This window comes from Canis lupus, chromosome 38, assembly GCF_048164855.1.
Source record: "Canis lupus baileyi chromosome 38, mCanLup2.hap1, whole genome shotgun sequence".
NCBI lineage: Eukaryota > Metazoa > Chordata > Mammalia > Carnivora > Canidae > Canis > Canis lupus.
The window spans coordinates 8,267,443-8,291,771 of NC_132875.1; the positions used below are offsets into that span (position 1 = coordinate 8,267,443).

The following is a 24,329-nucleotide window of genomic DNA, read 5'->3' on the forward strand; positions in this document are numbered from 1 at the left end:
CAGATGTAAATACTAATTAAAACCAGTTGTATTTGATGGGATGAGCACTGGGTGTTAAACTATATGTTGGTAAATCAAACTCCAATTAAAAAATATACAAAAAGATTAACTAATTAATTAATTAATCAATTAAAATCTGTTTTGATGTTTTAGAACAGAGCCTCTTTACCTGTAGGATCTACAGATCCATTCTAAGAATCTGAAATTTTATCCCAAGTTTTCTGGGTACTTGTATAAGTTTTCCCGGAAGAAGGCCTCAAAGCTTTCACCACTTTTTTGAATGAGATCTGTACCCCCAAAACCATAGAGAATGATTGATGTGCAAGTCTAGCTGACACGGAAAAACTGTTCACAATCCATCATTAAATAATAACAAAAAAAATATTTACAGAGTGTTTTTATGTGGCATGCTACTCTCATCCAAACAATATGTGTTTTGAAAAATTTATAGAAAAATATTTGAAATATACACCAAAAATACACCAAAATATTAACACTGGTCATCTCTGTCAGGTTTATGAATAATTTTTTTAATTTTGTTCTTTATGCTTTCGTACGTTTGCTTTTTTTTCTACAGTGAACATGTTAGTTTTAGAATCTGCAAAAGCCTGATGAATGTTATTTTCAAACTGATTTCAGAATCTTTATATCATAGTCCATATCTTCCTCTGCACCTTGATTTCCCAAGTGACTCATGATTCTCTCTGTTCATGCTGTGTGACCTGGATAACAAGAATCTATACTCCAGTCTAGGAATGCCATCCACGGTCAGACCGTCATTTCTGAGTTGTAAAATCTGGAGGCACAAATGTTAGGCCAGTTCAGATATGCACACCAGAGGCCACTACTTTTATAAGAAAAGAGGACTGGGCAGCTTTGAAAAGAAGAGGAAGGAAACAGAAGAAAAGCTGTGTAATTGAGAGAGAGTTCAAGCTGTTTGTTAAGTTTGCGAGCAAGCCCTGCATTTCAGAAAGGTGGCTGTGGCTTGTAGGATTTTTCAAACTCTTCAGGTCTGCAGTCAAAACCAGAAAATAAGGTTTATATCAAATGCCCTAGTAGTGGGGTTTTTTTGTTAATTAAAGTATAGTTGACATACATTAGTTTCAGGTGTGCAACGTGGAATGACAACTATGTCATTTGTGTGTTCCTACAACACATGCACAACATAGTTTGAGAATACAACAAATCCTAGTTCTCCATGGTTTGGGGGTTTCAGATCTCATTTCTACACGTTAGGGAATGTTCGCCACAGTAAGTGTAGTAACGGTGTATCCCTGTACAAAATTGCTGCGATGCTTTTGACTATATTCCCTATGCTGAATTAATATTTTGTGTTTGTGGCAAAAATGAGGAGCTCATCCAAATGCTAGAAAGCAAATGCATTACCCAAGGAGAATCTGGTAAACTATCCAGAGCTTGGCTTCCTATTGGCAGTCCTGTCCGTGTGCCGGATTTGGAAAGTGTGAGCCTTAGGGAATTGGGGATGCGGAAAGCATCCACGCTAAGTTTGCCAGACTTAGCAAATAAAATTCAGGATGCCGAGTTAAATGTAAATTTCAGCTATACAACAAAATTTTTCTTACTACAAATATGTCCCAAGTGCTACTTACACTAACAATTATTTATTGTGTAGGTGAAATCCAAACTTAACTGAGCATCCTGCATTTTACCTGGCAATCCTATTCCACAGACAAGGAAGGGCCAATCCATAGGCATATTTTCTCACCCTAAACAGACAATGTGCATATTGCAGGGAGACAGGGTAGAGATGCAGGAAGTCTGGGGTAAAGGAGCCAGAGAAGGCTCCTGGAAATACAATGAAGCAAGGAGTTATATAAAGCCTCTCTTGCTCCCATGTAAGAAAATTAGATCTTTCTAATGTTGTTCTTCTGGTGGTTAAACCAATATTACCCCAAAAGCAGAAGGTAGAGAAACCCAGGAAAGTCCCAGGGTGCACAGTATGCAAGCAGACAGCAAAAGGAACGTGCTAATGGCAAAGGGTAAACCTCAGAAGTGCTGCAGTTGGGGTTGAAGTAAGTGTTGGTTGATTATGCTTAGCTTTTCCTACAGCCAAGATTTCAACACTTCATCTGAATAACTTGCACCTTGCAAAATTGTTTTCCAGAAAAAGCCCACTGAAAAATAAAATAATACATTTTGAAAAAAAAAAACACAATGGAAAAGAGACACGTGTTGATGCCTAGGTCTATATGACACCAAATGAATGAAAAATGGAAAAATACCATCCTTCCAGATGTTTCATCTAGGTAGTAATAGGGAACATGTTTGCTTTCCACACACGAACGTTTGGCGTGTAAATGCAGACCGTGACGAAGATACTGAAAAGCATTGATTAGAAAATCAGAAAATTGTCCTTTTCACATCATTCACAGATGGCCACGGAAATGTTTTTTGTCAATTTATTTTCAGCCTGTCTTAAAAACAGAATTAGCTATGAAATAACTAGAGCTGCAATCTGCCGAAGCAAATGAAAACATTGAAATGACTTCTCAGTCTTCTGTTTTGCATGGAGTACAGCCCCCGCATTTGTACTCTGAGCATCTGATTGAGGAAGTCCTTGTCTCCCAGAAGCAAAGGGTTCAAATCCCATGAAGCCAGCCTGTCTTCTTTCTCCATACTATAGCCTACCAGAGAGTTAGAGTCTAAGAGAAGGTAATGGCTACAGTTTGATGGGGCGGGGGGAAGCTGAACCATAATACATGACATGAAATAAAGGGTTTATTAAAGGCACTAGACCAAACATAATTTGTGGGAGCTGGTGAAGAAGTATATTGGAGGCTTCTGCATCTGCAAGTGGCCTGAAGTCACTACAGGTCAGCAGAGCCAGCAATGGGAATATGAGCTGAACGCAAAGCAGGGAGATGAGGGACAACTTAGAACCCATGTCTCACTCCCATGACCTCCAACCTTGACACTATAGATGACCTGTAGATGAAGCCAGTACCCTTTGCCACAAAACTGCATAAGGCTCCTGGCCCAGGATTCCAAGAACCTATGGGAGAGCCTTTGCTGGGACCCGGAGAAGCTCTGGAACCAGATGTTGCCCCATACCCACAAGATAAAACAGTAGATCGGGGATGGCACAGGTGAGCTGCAGAGGTGCCCAGCACCCTCATGCCCTAATCATAAGGCCTGCCACTTCCCCTCCACCTTCCAAGTCTCCTGAAAATTTCTCTTGTGGCAGCCCCTGCCTGGAACCACACAGGGAAGGGGATTCTGGGGCACACGGCCCCCCATACAACATAAAACCTTCACATGGTACCAAGCATGATTCCCTGTCCTACCAGTATCTGGTTGGGTAAATTTGACAGAATGTGTAATCTTATTAAACCTCTGTTTCTTATTCTATATGGATGATATTGTTTAAGTCATTCAAAAAGAAAACGTACCAAGTGCTCAGTATATACAAATGAACCCAGGTTTCTGCCTTTATCCTGTTTATATTCTTTGGATAACAATATCTTCACTGAAATGTTGTTTGGATTTTTTTATATAAATTTATTTTTTATTGTGTTCAATTTGCCAACATACAGAATAACACCCAGTGCTCATCCCATCAAGTGCCCCCCTCAGTGCCCGACACCCAGTCACCCCCACCTCCCGCCCTCCTCCCCTTCCACCACCCCTAGTTTGTTTCCCAGAGTTAGGAGTCTTCATGTTCTGTCTCCCTTTCTGATATTTCCTACCCATTTCTTCTCCCTTCCCTTCTATTCCCTTTCACTATTATTTATATTCCCCAAATGAATGAGAACATACAATGTTTGTCCTTCTCCGATTGACTTCTTTCACTCAGCATAATACCCTCCAGTTCCATCCATGTTGAAGCAAATGGTGGGTATTTGTCATTTCTAATGGCTGAGGAATATTCCATTGTATACATAGACCACAGCTTCTTTATCCATTCATCTTGTTTGGATTTAATAAGAAAGTGATAAGGGAGCTAGCATAGAGAAAGGGCTCAATCTATGTTACTGACCCAAGTTCGTTGTTAGAGAGAGCTCATCTTCAGTGCATCTGATGAGTTGGCCCTCCTTTGGACTTCCCCACATGTAGACTAGGAGACAACCAACCTGTGAGTGGATTCCTAATGCCATTTATGATCATTCCCAGCTTTTTAAAGGAGTGCCCCAGGCTGCCTGAGAGCACCCTAGAAAGCCTTGGCTTCTCTTTCTTTAGAGGCACACACTGAGAAGAATCTGCTAAGGAAAAGGAAAAGCAGGTGAAATCTGCCAGGCAGAAAGGTTCAGGTAGGGAAGGAAGGTGTTCCTTTCCCAAATGGCTGCTCTGGTGCCATAGTCATTGTCACACTGGATGGTTAGCACAAAAAGAAAAATGGTCTCCAGCCAGGTCTGGGAGGCCAGAACAGAACTTCAAGGAGAACATAGCAAACACCCCCACACCCCTCCCGCTTACCTCACTTAAAGTCTTGTTAGTGCCATGATTTCCAACTGGGCAACAACCACATCTGCCTCCCTTCTGTATTCTCTACTATCTTCGTGGCAAGCTGGTGGTTGGTGTTGTAGGAGGCTTCTATGCTGTGGTTTTCAACATTTTGTAGCCCAAAGCCTAGCTCTCCTCTCTGCATGGAACAGCTGTGATTTATAATCTGCAGTCAAGTATTTCCTCAACTAGGGAGTATTGGGAACATAGAGAGTCTTCCTGAGTAATAACTATGATTCTATCTTGGTGCACAGATGCGCCCCAACATGAACATCCATACACAATTCTGGACTACAGGGCTTGGTAAGAAACATCAGGTTTGAAAATATCTCTGGGTCACTTACCTGCTAGGCCCAATCCCTTCTAATATCAGTTAACTGACCAGAAAAGGAGAGATCTTGTCTTACTCTTAATAGTCTCTGATCTTGTCATTTGAATAATCACATACGCAGATATATACTATCTCTCCTCCCTTGTCCACTCCTACACCTCCCCCTCTCTCATCTCTCATATATTGTCATGTTGAGCCCCCACACTGGCCTACTATAGTCAATCCATGTTACTGACCCAAGGTCCTGATCTATAGTCATATTTATGAGTTCAGATCATTATGAGAAGTAATTATGCTATGGAAATGATACAATATTTGGTTGTCGAAAAGAAGTCATCATTCTTCGAAATAGATGGCTGCTAGCTTTCTCAAGAACTCATTTTATGAACTCAAGTTAAAACAAATGAATACATGTTCCTCTTTTTGCTTCCTCTTTTGAGCAATTTTATGATTGAAAAAAAGACATTTTACCACAATGGAAAATACCTCATTTTTCCATTAAAATGTACTCTTTTTTTCTTAACAGTTTTTAATCCACTTCCTTATCCATTGGGTTAAAAGGAGCTGTTCCTAGGAGACCAAGTCAACGTCTCAACAAGGAAGGTGGAAAAGGAGGTGCTGGGCAAGTAAGTCTATTAACCACACAGCATTACGACAACCATGGCAGTGTCAACAATAGCACCACAACAGCCAGGTGGAAAGCTGAGAACAAATCACACAACAAATTGATTGATTGACAGTTTAGTCTCCTCTGTGCCAGACTATTTCCCCCAGAGCTGGAGGCATTGGCTCCATCAGCCCTTTTTATGGCCAGTGGGCCCAGACTGGGACTATTCATAACACAAATATCACTTTGTTTCATCAAAAGGAAAAGTCCATATGGCCCAACATCTAGTTGAAACTTGGTTGAAAAGATAAAACTGAGCTTACCAGTAAAGTGAACAACAATGTTCATTCAATTGGTTGAATTTTAAGCTTTTTGTATAAGCCAAATGGCTCCTAGTTAAATATCAACTTCTCCTCCAATTTAGTCTTCCAAAGACAAATAAGAAATCAATCAAATATACTCATGTTTAATATAATGTAAATAAATGGTTTGAAGAGTTGATTGAATGCTTTGCTCTTCAACTTGATTTTTTTGTTGTTGTTATTAGTTAGGAAGTCACAATGTCATCAAAGAGAAAATGAGGAAGCAATGGAGAGTTCAGAATTTGGCTCCACACACTAATTTTACTCTCACAAGTTAAGATTTCCTTATTGACAATAAAATTGTTCCTTTTTTTTTTTTTTTAATTCATCTTCCCAGAAAGCTCATACATCTTCCCAAAGACTGAGATATATCTATAGACAACTTTACCCCTATCTCAGGGTTTGGGCATGCCCTCAACACGTGCTGTGTTATTCATAGCATACAGATAGATTTTCCTGTCTTTAATAGTTAAGCTTTAAAAAGTCTGATGAATAAAATACAGCAATCTCTTGGTGATCTGTTCTAAACAGACAAAAAGGAGAGGTGCTTATGAGGTCCAAGTATTTTAAATTTATAGGTATCAGAAAATATCATAGGGACCTCTCCATTCTCTCTGTTTCTCATACACACACACACACACACACATACACACACCCCTATAAAATATAGGTGGTGTTTCTCACAAGAAACCAATTAATTAAATCTCATCGATTGCTCCAGGGGAATGTGCTACTAAGCAGTAACATCTACCTAAGATGAGAAACCAAACAGTTGGGATAATCTCCATGCTAGACTATAACTTAAACCATAAGTAACCTGGATTTGGCTGAAATTCATTATTTTTTATTGTTTTTTCCCTAAATACACTCCACGAGATTGTGGTGCTAAAATAGAAATACAGTAGAATCGTGTTATTGCAAAAATTTGGCAAACCTACCAGTGAAATCATGTCCCTTGAAACATAACAACCGCACATAGTAAAAGTACAATTCCTCTCAACGCGTCCATAAACAGAGTGTTAGCCCTGTTCCTCAGAGTCAACACTATAAAGGGGTTCCCGCATATTTAATGAACCCACATTCAACTCAGTAATTCTTATCTTGCCATTAGGCTAGCGTGTTAAAATCCATGTCCCAGTAAATTGCTGTGTGGTACGTGAAATGTATTAAAAGTACACGAGGTAAAGTTGTGTTCGTTAAATCCCACTCGAATGTCTGATTGTTAGAGTATCATTTTCCCATCCCTTTTGCTATGATTATTGCATTCTCCCATGGTGTTTGCCCTTGATTGTGGAGGGGTCGGGTGGGCGAAGGAGTCCAGGACTTTTTTGAGATCCATCAAAGGAGTGATAGAAAAAAAAAAATAGAGTTGAGTTTTTTTTAAGCCCCCACACATTGTACCTAGTGGGGCCAAGACTTGTCAATGCCACCCGGTTGCTGGCTTTGTGCCTCATTCACAGCAATACACACAATCTAATTACCAGGCTTCAACCATGATTGTTAGGAGGGTCCCATGTGGAACATTAGGTTAACAGGCGAGGACACTGCTGAGCCAGCCTTCACTGAGGCTCAGGGCGATCGGAGCTTCCCCGTGGAGAGGGTGTTCACTGCTTGCCTCCCATTATATGGGTTCCATGGCCCCACAAAGTCTGCTGGCACAGCCCACATCCCTTCCACTGAACACCATATCTTTTCACCTTCATCAGGAGCAAAGAAATATATCTGAGAACGTGTGAGGAGCCCGCAGATTTTCCAAGACTGTGTTTAAAGCATTCATGATGGTAAAGAGAAGTGGGATGGTTTACATTTTCCATTTCAATGGTGTGAGTTGTCTGAGGTGTTGGTGGGGCTGCTCCAGGAGGAAAGTGGAGTGAAGCGCAGACACTGACCACTCCTCGACCTGTCTGAAATAGCGACACACTCATTCTTTTGCATGAGGTACCCCGATGAGCTGACTTCACCGAGCTGTTACAATTACAAGTTCAAGGGCAGCACAGTTAGGATAAGAAAAGAAGAGAGAAGTCATTTCCACTTCATATACCTGTGGTTTAAAGAAGATTTAATTAGATGATTCCAAGACTAGACATTGGACAGATAGTAAGCCCTTTTGGAGGTTGATGGAATCCAAATGGGGAGGAGCTCCTTCAGGGGGAAAGCTGTGTCTGTCACAGAGCCTACATGAGACCTGGAGAGGCGAACAATTCAATGGAAAAACAATACTGATTTTTCTAGAATCACTGTTAAGAAGAAACAAAAACAAAACAAAACAAAAAACCCCAGCAGTTATGGCTATTTGAACATTTTGTATTTTAAGAGCTTAGGATGATGCCATTGGACACAGTCTGGCATTCAGAGCAGCTCAGGAAAAAAGAGGATGCTACCAGAAGGTGAATATACGCAGTCCAGAAATCACAAGACCTGCAGGACATTTGGAGGCAACAATATATCAAACCCACAAGGCACTTGCTGATGTCTTTCTTAGAATTCGACTAGAAAGCCTCATTTCCCTTCCTTCTTGAAAATAGCCATTTTGAGTTTTATTTCTCCAAAATGAAATCTTTCTTCCTTCTAAATCTGCTTCTCTCCTCAGAGCAGTACAACTTTCCCTGGCATCGAAGAATACCAAAACAGTTTCCCCGGGAGAATGGATTTATAGAAGATAGTTCTTTCAAATTCAACGTGGATAATCTCATCTTTCTTTCTTTCCTTTTTTCTTTCTTTCTCTTTCTTTCTTTTCTTTCTTTCTTTCTTTCTTTCTTTCTTTCTTTCTTTCTTTCTTTCTTTCTTTCCTTCTTTTCCTTTCTTTCAGCAATTAACTACTATATGCCAACCAGTGTGCTCAGTGTGGGACTGAGGTGCTACAAATGGTCCCATCTTCTAATATTTGGGGGCTTTGTATTAAATCAGGTCTGTGTGCTTTCTGTATATAGAGAGAGTATCTTATGTTTGCAATATATATATATATATATATATATATATATTCGACTTATGTTTGCAATATATATATATGACAACTATAACAAGAAATGTGTAGTATATAGTGTAGATATGTGTGTGTGTGTGTATTTCAGATTTTTTCATTATACTTAGCAGGAGGAATTGAGAAAAGTATATCTTTTCCATCTTCCTCAAAACAGAAATTTCTACTAGGTGAGGTTTTTTAAAGTAATTGATATCAAGCAAAGAAGATTTACCCATAGCAGGAAAGCCACTTAATTCCAAATGTCTTAAGCTATGTCTAAATGGTAACAAAATACACAGTCAATTTTTCTAGAAGTCTAGCTAATCATATTTGATAACATAGAGGAAGATTTACCAAATACACTTATGTGAAAAAGCAGGCCATAGAATAAAATGTGGAACATGATTCCAAGCACATAAAAATTATACATACACACACATAAAGATAAACAGATATAGATATATGGATAGATAGGTAGGTAGATACAGATACAGATACAGATACAGATGATAGATAGACAGACAGACATATAGAAGAAATGTACCTAAAAAGTTGAATGAGTGAGAGGTGTTAGAGAATTATGGGTATTTTTTATGTGTGTCTTTCCATACTTTTAAAATGATGTAAGTGATTACAATGTCCACAATACCCAAAGTTATCTATAGATTCAATGCAGTCCCTATCAAAATTCTAGTGGCATTTTTCAAAGATACAGAAAATATACCCTTCAAAAACTTGTCTGGATCTGTAAAAGCAATTCTCAGAAATAACAAATCTGGAGGTGTCAGACTTCTTGATACCAAATTTTACTATAAAGTCATAGTGATCAAAACAGTATGGTACTGGCATAAAAACAGACACGGAAACCAATAGGGCAGAATCAAAAGCCCAGAAATAAACTCAAACACAGGCATCAAAGGATATTTGACAAGGGAGCCAGGTATACTCAATGGGGAAAGGATAGTCTCTTCAACAGCTTGTACTGGGAAAAGTGGATATCCACATGCAAAAGAATAAAATCGGACATTGATCTTACACCATTTGCAAAAACTAACTCAAAATGGATTAAGGACCTAAATGTAAGACCTGAATCTATAAAATTACCAAAAGAAAATGTAGGAGAAAATTTCTTTGACATTGGTCTTGGCAATGATTTTTTGGATAAAAGAATGAAAGCACAAGGAACAAAAGCAAAAAATAAATAAATGGGACTCCATTAAACCAAAAGCATCTGCACAGCAAAGGAAAGAACACAATGAGAAAGGAATCAGTGAAACGATAGAATATATCTGCAAACTATCTATCTGATAAGAGGTTAATGTCCCAAGTATATAAGGACCCCATGTAAGTTAGTATCCAAACCAACAAGCAAACAAATAATCTTTTTTTATAATAAATTTATTTTTTATTGGTGTTCAATTTGCCAACATACAGAATAACACCCAGTGCTCACCCCATCAAGTGTCCCCCTCAGTGCCCGTCACCCAGTCACCCCCACCTCCCGCCCTCCCCTCCCCTTCCACCACCCCTAGCTCGTTTCCCAGAGTTAGGAGTCTCTCATGTTCTGTCTCCCTTTCTGATATTTCCTACCCATTTCTTCTCCCTTTCCCTCTATTCCCTTTCACTATTATTTATATTCCCCAAATGAATGAGAACATACAATGTTTGTCCTTCTCCGATTGACTTCTTTCACTCAGCATAATACCCTCCAGTTCCATCCACGTTGAAGCAAATGGTGGGTATTTGTCGTTTCTAATGGCTGAGGAATATTCCATTGTATACATAGACCACATCTTCTTTATCCATTCATCTTTCGATGGACACCGATGTTCCTTCCACAGTTTGGCTATTGTGGACATTGCTGCTAGAAACATCGGGGTGCAGGTGTCCCGGCATTTCACTGCATCTGTATCTTTGGGGTAAATCCCCAGCAGTGCAATTGCTGGGTCGTAGGGCAGGTCTATTCTGATTTTAAAATGAACAGAGGAGGGGTGCCTGGGTGGCTCAGTTGGTTAAGCATCTGCCTTTGGCTCAGGTCATGACCCCAGGGTCCTGGGATGAGTCCTGCATTCGGACTCCTTGCTGGCAGGAAGTCTGCTTCTCCCTCTCCTTCACCCCTTCTCTGCTCATGCGCGCTCTCTCTCTCTCTCTCTCTCATAAATAAATTAAATATTTTTTTCAAAAATGAGCAGAGAAACTAAACATTTTCCCCAAGAAGACAAACAAGTGGCTAACAAGTACATCAAAAAAATAGACATCACTAATCTTTAGGCATGTGCAAATCAAAACCATAATGAGCTATCACCTCACACTTTTTAGAATGCTATTTTCAGAGAAAAGAGATTACAAGTGTTGACAAGGATGTGGAGAAAAGGGAACATTTGTGCACTGTTGGTACAAATGTAAATTAGTACAGTCACCATGGGAAACAGTGTAGAGTTTCCTCAAAATTTAAAAATAGAGCTCCCTGATGATCCAGCAATCCTACTTCTGGGTACATATCTGAAGGAAATAGAAGCTATTTCAAAGAGATATCTGTACCTTCATGTTCATTGTGGCATCATTCACAATTGCCAAGACATAGAAACAACTTAAGTGTCTATCAATAGGTGAATGCATAAAGAAGATATGGTGTGTATATATAGAGAGACACACAATGGAATGATATTGTGTGTGCGTGTGTATACGTATATATACACAATTGTATATTACATTCCATTACACAATGGAATGTGAGTCAGCCGTAAAAAAGAATGAAACCTTGTCATTTACAACATGGATGGACCTAGAGGTATTATTAAGTGAAATCAGTCAAACAGAAAAGAAAAATACTGTATAATCTCACTTACATGTGGAATCTTAAAAAAAATAAAAAAAAAGTCCAATTGATAGAAACAGAGACTAGAATAGTAGATACCAGAGCGGGAGAGTGAGGGGAACAGAATGATATTGGTCAAAGGCTACAGAAGTCCAGTCCTAAGGTGAATAAGCTCTGAAGATCTAGCATACAGCACAGTGATTATAATCAATAGTACAGTATTATACACTTGAAAGTTGACAAAAGAATAGATCTTAGAGGTGACTGAGTGGCTCAGTCAGTTAAGTGTCTACCTTCAACTCAGGTCGTGATCTTGGGGATTGGGCATAGGTGGGGGGTGGTCTCCTGCTCACTGGGGAGTCTGCTTCTCCCTCCCCCTACTCGTATATGCACTCTCTCTCAATCTCTCTCTCTCTCAAATAAATAAAATCTTTTTTAAAAACTAATAGATCTTAAATTTTCTCACCACAAATAAAAAAAGTAAGCATGTCAGGTGATGGATGTGCTAACTTATCTTATTGTGGTAATCATTTCACAGTGGATACACGTATCAAATCATCACCTCATACACTTTAAACTCATACAATGTTATTTGTCAGTTACAATTCAATGAAACTGGGGGAAAAATAGTGATTACCTCTAAGGACTGGGGTCAGATGAAAAAGAGATTTTCAGGATGCCTGGGTGACTCAGTGGTTGAGCATCTGCCTTCTGCTCAGGGTGTGATCCCAGGATCCCAGAATGGAGTCTCACATTGGGCTCCCTGTGAGGATCCTGCTTCTCCCTCTGTCTATATCTCTGCCTCTCTCTCTCTCTCTCTCTCTTTGTCTCTCTGTGTCTCTCATGAATAAATAAAATCTTTAAAGCAGAGAGATTTTCACTTTTTATTTTACATTCACTTACATTATTTGTTGCATTAATCATACTTGATTTTTTTAAGTTTTTATTTAAATTCTAATTAACATACAGTGTAATAGTAGTTTCAGGTTATAATTTAATGATTCAACACTTACATACAAGACTTGGTGCCCATCCAAACAAATTAAATTAACTTAAATTTAAATGTAAATTAAATACTTAAAAAATTACTTCTAAATTCAAAATTCAAATATGTAAGGATATGATTTTTTGACCATATCTATGTAGTATAATCTCACAAAATTTAAAACACTAAGTGGATAAAATCTGACTATTCATGCCAAGTAGCCAGTTAATTTTCTTTTTAATTTAATTTTTTTTCATTTTGCTCAACAAATTTAGCAGTACTACTCATATAGTGTAAATTTGGCCTTAAAAATTAGGTTTTAATATCATCTTTGAAAGGAGCCCAACTCCAAATTCCCAATTTTAACAAATTCTCAACTTTTGGAACAGAGAATAGTCCTTCACTCTTGCAATTAAATTCCAAATGCTATTTTGGGTGCTATCCAGAGGCCTCAGATCATAGAAAATCATACAAGGCCTTGTGTGCCTCACTCAGAAAGTAGAGACTGGAATAAAATTCTCCAGATTGACTTCCTCCTGGCCCCTGATGCTTCAGCCACTCCACAGAAGCCTGGCTGACACCACGTGCTCCAGAAGAAGGGTCTGCCAACCTCAACAAGATGTAGAAGATCTCAGAAGTGCTCAAATTCTTGGCTGGGCCAGCTGATTTAACAGCCTCTTTATAGAGGATGTTTTTATTTTTGATCCTATATCCCAGAAATTTGAGTTTCTTGGAATAGAAAATATGAATGTGGGTGGGCCTACTCATTTCATATTCCCTCTCCCTCCCTCTTCTGCAACCCATTGTTTCACACATTCCAGTCTTTTCCTCCAAGCACTTTCTTCTCTCTGTGGGCTTCTCTTGCACCCCATTCCCCTCAGAGACTTTCTCTCTGACTCTTCCTTCATTCTCATGAATGGTTTTCTTTATCCCAGACCCAGCGATCAGATCACTTCATGGCTACTCTAATCCAGACATCGAGATGACCAAAATAAACAAGCAGCCGAAAAGTCTTCCTAATTTCCCAAACATCTTAAGTATCAAAGGAGGTCAACCGCGGCAAAATTCATCTGTTATTTTTAAGTGACTGCTTTCCAAAACCCCCAGCTCTCCCTGACAAAGGACAAGAAATCCACAGCATTTTTGACAACTAAGTTGAGTCTCTGAATATTATTTCAACATTCTTCTACACTTTCATCTCTTTCTCCCTTCCTCTCTCACTCGGCCAAAGAGATATGATAAAATGATTTTTTTCAAAGATTCTATCCTGGTCACTGCAAGCTACAAATGGAGCAAGCAGTTACAAAGTAAAGCTTGTCCCCAATTATAGTCTTCCGACCAACCATCCTCTCTTAGTTCCTTTAGTTTGCTTGCGAGGCAAAACGCAAGTTCTGCAGAGGACAGAGTAGGCTATGGAACCGTACTAGCTGTGAGGGCTTTTGCAAGTCACATCCCCTCTTTGTGCCTTTGGCTCCTTGTAGTTATGTATTAGAGCCATTCACATATATCCTTCTTCTCCTCTGTTCCCAGCTACATTTTAGAATTTCCCTTTCCTACCCCCTGAAGGAGGCATAGCCATATAATTTGTGTTGTCCAATGAATTGTTAACAGAAATGCATGGATCACTTCCAAGCAAAACCTAAGAGCCAGTTCACCAGATTCCTATTTTCTTTTCCAGAGATCATAGAAACGCATTTCAAGATGGAATCTCCATAAGCCTGGGTCCCTGTATGACCTTCATGAGTAGAGCTGCCTCTGCCATCCCATGTAGAATGTACCTCATGGTAGCACATATACTTTAAGCCACTGAGATTTGAAGGCTGTTGGTGACGTATCATAATCTAACTCATCCTGACTGATACACTCTTTATCTAGAGAGTGAGGGTGGTGATGATAACATCTAGCGACATACAGTGTTGCTCTGAAGATCAAATGTGATGACTCACACGGTAAGTGCCCAATGACTGTTGGTGACGTATATTTCTTTGAAACACCTCAGACAAGCTAAATGGATTATTAGAGGAGGACCAATGGCCTTATCTTACAGCTAGCTTTGAACAGTAGAAACAAAAGTAGAAGGAAACACCCTTAGAATCACTCTAACTGGAAAATATCCTTGCCTTCTCTTCCCTGTCTCCTCATCAATAACCAATTATCACTTTATGCACTCTGACCTGCCTAAACAACCCACTCTCATCATAGAAATGTGAAACGAGCTAAAGACACTTTCACCTTCTTGGGATGTCTTCCCAAACCAATCCTAACTCACGCAAGTTATCCCATATTATACACTAGACCACTCTTTCAAATGAGTATGTCCATAGCAAGCATTATATGCCTTTCTACTTTCAGTTTCCTTAAAAATGTCTTCAATTGTGAAATGTAATTGTCCAATTTTCCTAAAAGGAGAGGAACCATGTCCGCTGTTTCTCTGATGCAGTTTCTCTGTTCCTCTTGCAGTTTTCATATTTCCCCACATGTACCCTTCCTTGTTTCTCTTGCAGTTTCCATTGCAAGATCATCCCATATGTATCCTTAACCCCCACACCTCAGAACCTATGGCAGAGACCTGCGTTTAGCTGATGCTCCATTAATGTCCTTTGCTGACTTGTTTAACTTGTGCCAAGACCTACAGAAAATGTAAAACAAATAAGGGCTTGCTCAGGATGGATCATCAAGGTGATTGCAACTCCTCCTTGACCCAAATCGGGATTTCTTATACTTTGAACGTTTTATCATCCAAAGGGGGTAGCTGTACAGGTTTGCAAAGCATCACCCCAAGAGCCCCAAATGGTTTGTCATTTTGCTCACCTGATTACAGTAATTAAGAATGTACATAAGAACCTTGACTACCCAAAGAATCCATGGGTCCATCCAGGTTCACCAGAGTAGCATAAGAACAATAATAACACACTTCCACAGCATGGCCACCTCTCCCTGCAGGAATCTGCTGTGTAGACAGTTCTCTTTGGATACTTCCTGCCAAAAAAAATAAATGTGAGCTTCCTCAGAGCAGAGCAAAGGCACTATGAGACAAGGCATGACTCAGTGGACTTCCAGAAATCATTTGTTTGCCTATTTGTTTGGGTCAGCAAACCAGCTCTCAAAAATGCACAGAAGGGTGGATCAGGAGCAGAACAGACAACAGGAATCCAGAGCTAACTGCCCAACCTGACTTCAGTCTTATACTTCTCTTTTCTCCTTTAAATAGGCAATGTGCTTTGTTTGTATATGACAGCTCGGTGGTGGCTAAGCATGTGGGGCCCAGAATCTCTTTCAGTTCCACATTGACTAGTTTCCCAGAAACCAGGCTTAGATCTCAAAGCCACAACAAAGAGATGCCCATTTAGCAAACTGACCCCCTTTATCACCACAGCAGCTTCTGTATTTTCAAACTGGTAGGCAATACCTGAAGGAAAAGAATGCATTTTATACTGCCTGCATTCAGCCTTGAGACAGTTCCCTCTTAGATGTGTATGTTCATGGGGGCCTAGAAACAAATGGGAAAAATAAGAGCCATCGACAGCTCCCCCCTCACAGTAGCAGAGCCTTCAACATGAGTCCCCATCATTAAAGTACTCACTTAAGATCCACTTCCTCCCTTCTTTGGTGAAGCCCCTTCTCCAAACAACCTCCACACTTCCTTTTGGTTAATACAAAAAATAGATCCTGAGTATACTCTGCTTCCAAGTGATCAAGTGAATGGACTGTGTACTGTATGCTGTGATTGCAAGAGACACAGAAAGATAAGCCTGCTTTCACACTGTCTGTCCATATAAAATTGAAGTTAACTGTCTTATGTGAATGAAACTTAAAAATTTTCCATACAAGCAAACCTATATATGCTGATAAGTAAATGTGTCCTATTTTATTACTAAATGATAATGGTACATAGTATTTTTTAAGTACTATACATTATTTGCATCTATTATATTGTCAATCAAATTTCATCTCATTAGAGACTCCCTCTTCAACCACTCCATCTAAAATAATGGCCTCTTCCCTACTACTTTCTGTGCTCTAACCCTATTTTCTTTACAGAATTTACCATTATCTGGTATTATTTTATTTATTTCTTGGATTATTACTTTTTTGTACCACGGAATGTAAGCTCCACAGGCAGGAATTTTGCCTAGAACAGAGTCTGCTTAAAGTTCCTTCTCTCTTTCTTCCTCTGCTTCTTTTCCCCTAAAAAATAAAAATAAATTTATATGTGTGTGTGTGTGTGTATATATATATATATATATATATATATATATATATATATATATATAGTTGGTTGGTTAGAAAAATGTCAGTTAAGATGAAATACCCATGGATGGTTACAGCAATGTCAGTTAGAATGAAATACCATTTTCCCATGCATCAGATTAACAAAAATTAACAATCAGCATGAATGAGAATGCAAGGAAATAAGCTCCCCCATATACTTCTGGGTGCAGGGGTGGAGGAGAGGAGTTTAAATTGCTACAATCTTTTGGAAAGCAATTGCGCAATATCTATCAAAATTTTAAATATAGGGATGCCTGGGTGGCTCAGCAGTTGAGCATCTGCCTTTGACTGAGGACGTGATCCCAGATCCAGGGATCAAGTCCGACTTCGGGGTCCCCACAGGGAGCCTGCTTCTCCCTCTGCCTATGTCTCTGCCTCTCTCTCTTTGTGTCTCTCATGAATAAATAAATAAAATCTTTAAAAATTTTAAAATATACATATCCTTTGGTCATGAATAAATAAATAAAATCTTTAAAAATTTTAAAATATACATGTCCTTTGGTGACCAATCTTATGGTCTGAACTCTTTTCTATAGAAATAAACATACTATGTTTTAATGTTGATGCAGCATAGTTTTTAATGACTAAAAATACCCTTAAAATCTCATCAATAGAAGACTAATTAAACAAACTTTATATACCCACATAGCAGAAATTCTAAAAATGTTAAAAATGGGTATAATCTTTATTGACTAGAGAACTACTTATAATGTGAGAAAGGAAGTTATAGAGTAATATAACCAATGTAATTAATAATCCCATTTAAAAAAAAAACCTCATTATTCCTGCTTCAAAACTATAAACATAGGGCTCTGTGTGTATACACACACACACACACACACACACACACATGCACACACACACATACACACATATATGTATATATAAACACATAAAGGCATATGTTTTTATGTTTGCATGAGTGTGGAGAAAAACAGGAGATCCTATACCAGCCACTGTTAATCTTGGGACCTTGAAGAGATTCTGGCGGAAAGTAAAGAAAAATAATTTAACTCTTTGAGTGATTTAACCTATTAACATGAGTAAAAATAGCAAAATCAGTTGCAAAGAAAGTAAATGGCTTTCCCATTCACTGTAAAGTCCTTAAGTCTAGTTCCATGCCTTAATTTCTCTCTACAAAGAAAGGCCAGCCTTATTATGGGCCTGTTTGTTCCATAGGAAGAAAAATATCTATTGACCAAGACTTACCTAGTCTTGCTCAGCCTGAGTGATTAGAAAGTGGGACTCCTGCTGTCACACTGCAGTTGGCCAGGCCCTGATCAGTACACCCACTGGACACTTCCCTGGAGGCAGCAGCAAGGCCCATGACAAGCCCAGAGAAGGAGAGAAGTGTAATTACTAACCTTCTTGGGTGACCTCTGTTTCCTGGCTCAGGTTGGGTACATACCCTCCATTAGACTCCAACCTTGGGGGAAACCTCTCTCCTGGGAACCCTAGGACTTCTGTCTATGAAGTTCCAACTCCAAATATTCCACATGAGCCAGGACTCTGAACCAGAACTGCATTTAGCTAGCCCTGAACTATCTCTCAATCTCACAACCCCTCCACCTCTTGCTTCTCTTTATCTTTCCAGAATCACTCCAGTTAGAAAGTTTAAGCCTTGGGTTCTTTTTTTCTCAGGAAAGATCTCCAGACTGTAGCTCCCTAACCACTGCCCCCAACAAGAGTCAGAGAAATCCAGAAAGAAAGATAAAGTACCCCTTTGAGAAGAAATGATGATTTATGAAGAACAGCTAAGGAAGCTAGGCAGGGGTTTTGCTTAAATAGATTTGAATACCCTAGAGAATTGCGAAGTATTGTATCTCTACTAGGCTTTTTATCAGATTTATCACACAAAAGGAGAGTTACCAGAGAAAATAAAGGACATCCATTATATTTAAATTTCAGACAGGCAATGAATGATTGTTTCAGTATAAGTGCTTCCCACATATTGCATGAGTCCCATATTTTTATTTGCTAAATCTGACAACTCTACCCAGAAGGGAACTGTTTGTCTTTTTACCCTTATTCTCCGAAATATCCTCATTCTCTGTATCAATATTCTTCGTTTACAAATGCCTTAGTTCCACTCAAGCTTCACAACAGCTCTACTCCCTTTTTTTTTAATTTATTTTTTATTGGTGTTCAATTTACTAACATACAGAATAACCCCCAGTGCCGTCACCCATCTACTCCCTTTTATCTCTCAGAAACTTAGAAATCTTCACTCAGTAATAGGAAGATCCAGTCTAGTTTCCTTACTGAACAACGTTCCATCAAAAGTACAAGTTTGTCCTGCTCCAATTACCTGATGACAATACAACCAGCTAGCTTACAGACCATTTCTCAGCAAAATGAACAGGTATTTATTTAGATATAGTGTTATAAAAACAAAACAAGCAAAAGCCAATCCTGAGGAATGATGACAGAAAGTGGTAATTGGCAATTATGGGGTTTATTTAACAATCACTATGAAGAGTTTTATTTAGATCATTCAGATTACAGAGAAGTCTGTAAGACCTACACTGGCCAGCACATGCTATGTGACCTGATACTAAAGCCAGAAAAGAACACTACAAAGAAAGAAAATTACATACCAATATCCCTGATAAACATAAACACAAAAATCCTGAACAAAAATTAACAAATCAAATTTAACAATATATTAAAAGCATCATACACCTTGATCAAGTGGTATTTATATTCCTGATACAAGGATGGTTCAGCATCTGCAAATCAGTCAATGTGATGCACCACATTAACAAAACAAAAGATAAAAATCATGTGATTATCTCATCAGATCCAGAAAAAGCATTTGACAAGATCCAATGCCTATTTATGATTAAAACTCTCAGCAAAGTGGATATAAAAGGAACATACCTCAATATAAGACAGGCTACATATGACAAACCCACAGCTGACATCATACTCAACAGTAAAAAGGCAAAAGCTTTTCTTCTAAGATCAGGAATGACAAAGATACCCACTCTCACCACTTTTGCTCAACTTAATTTTGGAAGTTCTAGAAGAAATTAGACAAGAAAAAGAAACAAAAGCCATCCAGTTTGGAAAGGAAGAAGTGAAGTAAAACTTATTATTTGCAGATAAAATGACACTATATAAAGAAAATACTATAGACTCCACCAAAAAAAAAATATTAGAAGTAACAAATTCAGTAAAGTTGTAGGATACAAAATTAATATACAGAAATTGGCAGCACTTCCAAACACTAATAATAAGATATCAGAAAGAAAAATTAAGAAAAGAATTTATAATTGATATAAAAAGAATAAAATACCTACGAATGAATTTAACCAAGAAGGTAAAAGACCTATACTCTGAAAACTAAGACATTGATGAAAGCAATTGAAGACAATACAAAGAAATGGAAAGATACTCCATGCTCATGAATTGAAAGAATTAATGCTGTTAAAATGTCCATACTACCTAATGCAATCTACAGATTGAGTGTGATCCCCATCAAAATATCAGTGGCGTTTTTCACAAAGCTAGAACAAAGACTTCTAAAATTTGTATGGAGAGGCAGCCCTGGTGGCTGAGCCGCCTTCAGCTTGGAGTGTGATCCTGGAGACCTGGGATCGAGTCCCACGTCATGGTCCCTGCATGGAGCCTGCTTCTCCCTCTGCCTGTGTCTCTGCCTCTGTCTCTCTCTGTGTCTGTCATGAATAAATAAATAAAATCTTTAAAAAAAGAAACAAACAACCTGATTTAAAAAGGGCAATAAACCTTAACCAGACATTTTTCCAAAGAAGACATAGAGATGACCAACAAGCACATGAAAAGATGCTCAGTGTATTACTCATCATCAGGGAAATGCAATTCAAAACCACAATGAGATATCACCTCACCCCTGTTAGGTTGGTGATGATCAAAAAGACGAAAAGATAACAAGTGTTGGTGAGGATGTGGAGAAAAAGGACCCTCAGATGTTATTGGTGGGAATGTAAATTATTGTAGCCACTGTGGTAAACAGTATGGAGGTTTCTCAAAAAATGAAAAATAGAATACCATGTAACCCAGCAATTCCACTTCTAGGCATCTATTCAAAAGGAATGAGAACCCCAATTTGAAGAGATATATGCACCCCTATGTTCATTGCAGTGGTATTTACCATAGCCAAGGTATGGAAGCAATCTAAGTGAACATCAACAGGTGAATGGATACCGAAGATGTGGTATATTTACAATGGAATGTGACTCAGCAATAAGAAAAGAGTGAAGCCGTGCCATTTGTGACCACACAGGTAGACCTAGAGGGTATGATGCTAAGTGAAATAAGTAAGACAGAGAAAGACAAATACCATATGAGTTCACTCATATGTGAAATCTAAAAGACAAAACAAACAAAACAAAATAGAAATAGACTCACAGATACAGGAAACAAACTATTAGTTACCAGAGCAGGGAGGGATTGGGGGTGGACAAAATAGGTGGATTAAAAGGTATGAACTTCCAGTTATAAAAGAAATAAGTCACGTGGATATAATGTAGAGCATAGGAAATACAGTCAATAAGTTGTAATGACTTTGTATGGCAACTAAGAAGATCATTTCACAATGTATAAAAATATCAAATCACTATGATATACACCCGAAATTAATAGGATATTGTACGTCAATTATACTTCAATTTTTAAAAAAAGAATTATTTTCCAGTAGTGGTAGTGCATTGTAATGAGTCATCCCCACTCTCTTTTTGGGTCTCGCTGTGACCACAACACCAGGGTTGGAAGCTGGAGGTAAAACAATTACCTTTGTGCAAACTTTACAGATACTCAAGAAAAACCTGGTTCTAAGATTTAACAAACTAAGTGAACTGGCTGCCACTTGAACCATGTGAATTATCTAATTAGTTAATGTCTATTTTTCTTTGTCCAGTGGGTCTTGTCGATTTGTTGTTACTTATTTATACACTATATTCCTTTGATTTAAAAAGAAAATTAATTGAAGGAAGGAGAAGAACAGATATGAAGTGGGAAAGATGGCAGGTAGAAGATAACAAATAATAAGTTAAATATTGAACCTCAGTAGAAAATAAAGCCTGCCCCTCCCCATTCTCTATTGTGTTCCATGCCTGCCCCAAATGTGAATAATGTGAATAATTATGTCACTTCAAATAATATGCATGCTCAGATTTTGTTAAAGAAATGTTGATATTTAGGGGCGCCTGGGTGGCTAAGTCAGTTAAGCATCTGCCTTCAGCTCAGGTCATGATCCCAGGGTCCTGGGGTCGAGCCCCACATCAGGCTCCCTGCTCAGCGAGGCATCTGCTTCTCCCTCACCCTCTGCCCCTCTTCAAATTCCAGTTCCACTGCTTCCTTCCTCAAGGCAAGATATACCATCTCTGCAAATCTCAGTTTCCCCATCTACATAATGGATAACAATCACCAAAGGGATTGAGGAGAACCAGTCCATATAAAGCAGCGCCCAGCACACAGTACGCATTCTGTGGATGCCAGTGTGGAATCATCAGCATGTAGCATCATCCTCATTTTACTGATGACATCATTAGACTTGAAGAATTTAAGTGGCACTTGCTCAAAGTCACACAGATATAAGTAGAAAATCTAAAACTGGAGTCCAGTCTTCTATGAGAGTATGCAATACTCTTCCTGCTATGATTCCCTAATTCACTGTTGAAAAGCAAAACTTTTAGGATGCCATTACTGTAGTTTGTTTGAGTTCAACATAACCCCAAATGAAGCAGTAGCTCTTGTGCCAGAAACCCAAACGATACTTACACAGATCCTTCATTTCACTGTATCTGGACTAGACTCAGAAGGAAGGAGGACAGTCATCTTAGGAAAGACAGAGAAAAACTACACAGGATTTCAGTCCTCTGGGCCCCTCCCTCCCCTTGAGTCTTGTTTGGAACTAAGGCTCATCTAGTGTCACTTCCTGCTTCTGAGTCATCATCATAGATTAGTATCACTAGCCCAAGCTGTGTTCCAGGAGCTCAGGAAAGAAAGTTCTCTGAGATTCACTTTGGAATTGGCTCCTTCTCATAATAAATACTTTCTGAACTCATCAAGAGAGGCTATAGAAGAATTAGTGTCCCCAGAGAACTTCATTTATTTTACAGATTTATGAAATGGATCCTCTTGCCAAGACCTCATGTGCACTTCTTTTTTCAGTAAAGGTGACACAGAGTTTCTCCCAAAATAAAATTGACTCTTCCAGTTGCTTAAATTGAGGGTCATGAGTCATCCTGGCTGCCCAGTATCACTGAGGACACAGTGTAACTTCTTAACATAAAAGCCTTAATAGCGTTTAGGCACTCTCCCTTAATATACTTGCCAAAAGAGTCTGCGGTGATGGTCTTTACCACTCCCAAAACAGCTTCAGGTCAATAAAGTTTAGCGAGCACCATCTTTTCTGACCAGTCGTTTTTACAACTAACCTTTGAGTTAGCTCAGGATTTGTCATTAAACAATTTGTCATTGTGGGAAAGAACTGAGCTAAGCACCGAGAAAGTCCAAAGCAACAATTGCCTCTGTGTCCTTAAAACTCACAGTTCAGGAGAAGGGAGAGATGTTGTTTTAAAGCTGCATTGCTTCATTTAATAAAGATATTGGCCAAGCACTGGAGAACCTACTCTGTCCGAAGGGCTTTACTAAAGAAGAGACATTCAGTCTTTAGGAAGGTTGCTGGGAAAAGGGGAGTAGAACATTCACGATAGATGGAACCACGTATGAAGAACATAGAGGAATGAATGAGCATGGGAGTGGATATGTGGAGGGGGTAGGGACAATATTCCAATATGGTGACACATGGTTGGACAGCAGCAGGTGCTGAGGCTACTGAGAGCCAATCAGTGATAAGCTTTGAATGTTCTGCTAAAGAGTTTAGATGTTACCCTCAAACTTTCCAAAAATGCAGTCCTGTTGGTAAAAACCACACAGTGACTGGTAAGAATCAGCTTATTGATAACCTATGTTTTTAGCTACTGGCCATCCATCTTCCACAGCTGTTTACCATAAGGACACTTCCCCCTGGGTCTCTCTCTCACAGGAATAGTGCTCTTCACACCACCACCCCCACAACACACACACACATAAACACACCCAACATATACCACCTCAAACCCCTCTACACTCAGGGCTGCAATTCTTCACTGTTCCAAGCCAATGGTCACTGTTCTCCTGACAGAGGCCCGCAGCCCCACTTTCACCCTGTGTCACTGCAGGAAATCTTTGCTCTATGACAGAGCCTCCAGCGCAAGAGAAATTTGTTCCTGGTCCCCCAAACTGGAATTTGGAGGACCAATAGCCTCCTGTTTGCTAAATCCAATATTTATTTCTTAATCTTGGTCTCTATACTACTGATTGTCTTTTTTCATCTTCCCTGAAATTTTCTACAGTCTTGACTTCCGGGCACTGCTCTCATCTAGCTGTGGTCCAACATCTCTGGTTGCCCCCTTGAAATCCTCCTCATCTACTTCTGTGGCCTTGCTTCTTACCTGTTGTATCTCCTGCCTCTACTGCTCCTGAGCACTTCCCTCATCTCCAACCT

The 24,329-nt window shown here is 39.1% G+C and overlaps 1 long non-coding RNA gene across 1 annotated transcript in view; it reads right to left on the reverse strand.

Annotated features, from left to right (window-relative positions):
* Window positions 1-22,674, reverse strand: part of LOC140626959 (uncharacterized) — a 121,773-nt gene extending 99,099 nt beyond the window's left edge. The window contains exon 1 of the long non-coding RNA XR_012025916.1: window positions 22,559-22,674. This is a non-coding gene — a long non-coding RNA (uncharacterized lncRNA). The remainder of the gene's footprint in view (window positions 1-22,558) is intronic.
* Window positions 22,675-24,329: the final 1,655 nt, after the last annotated feature.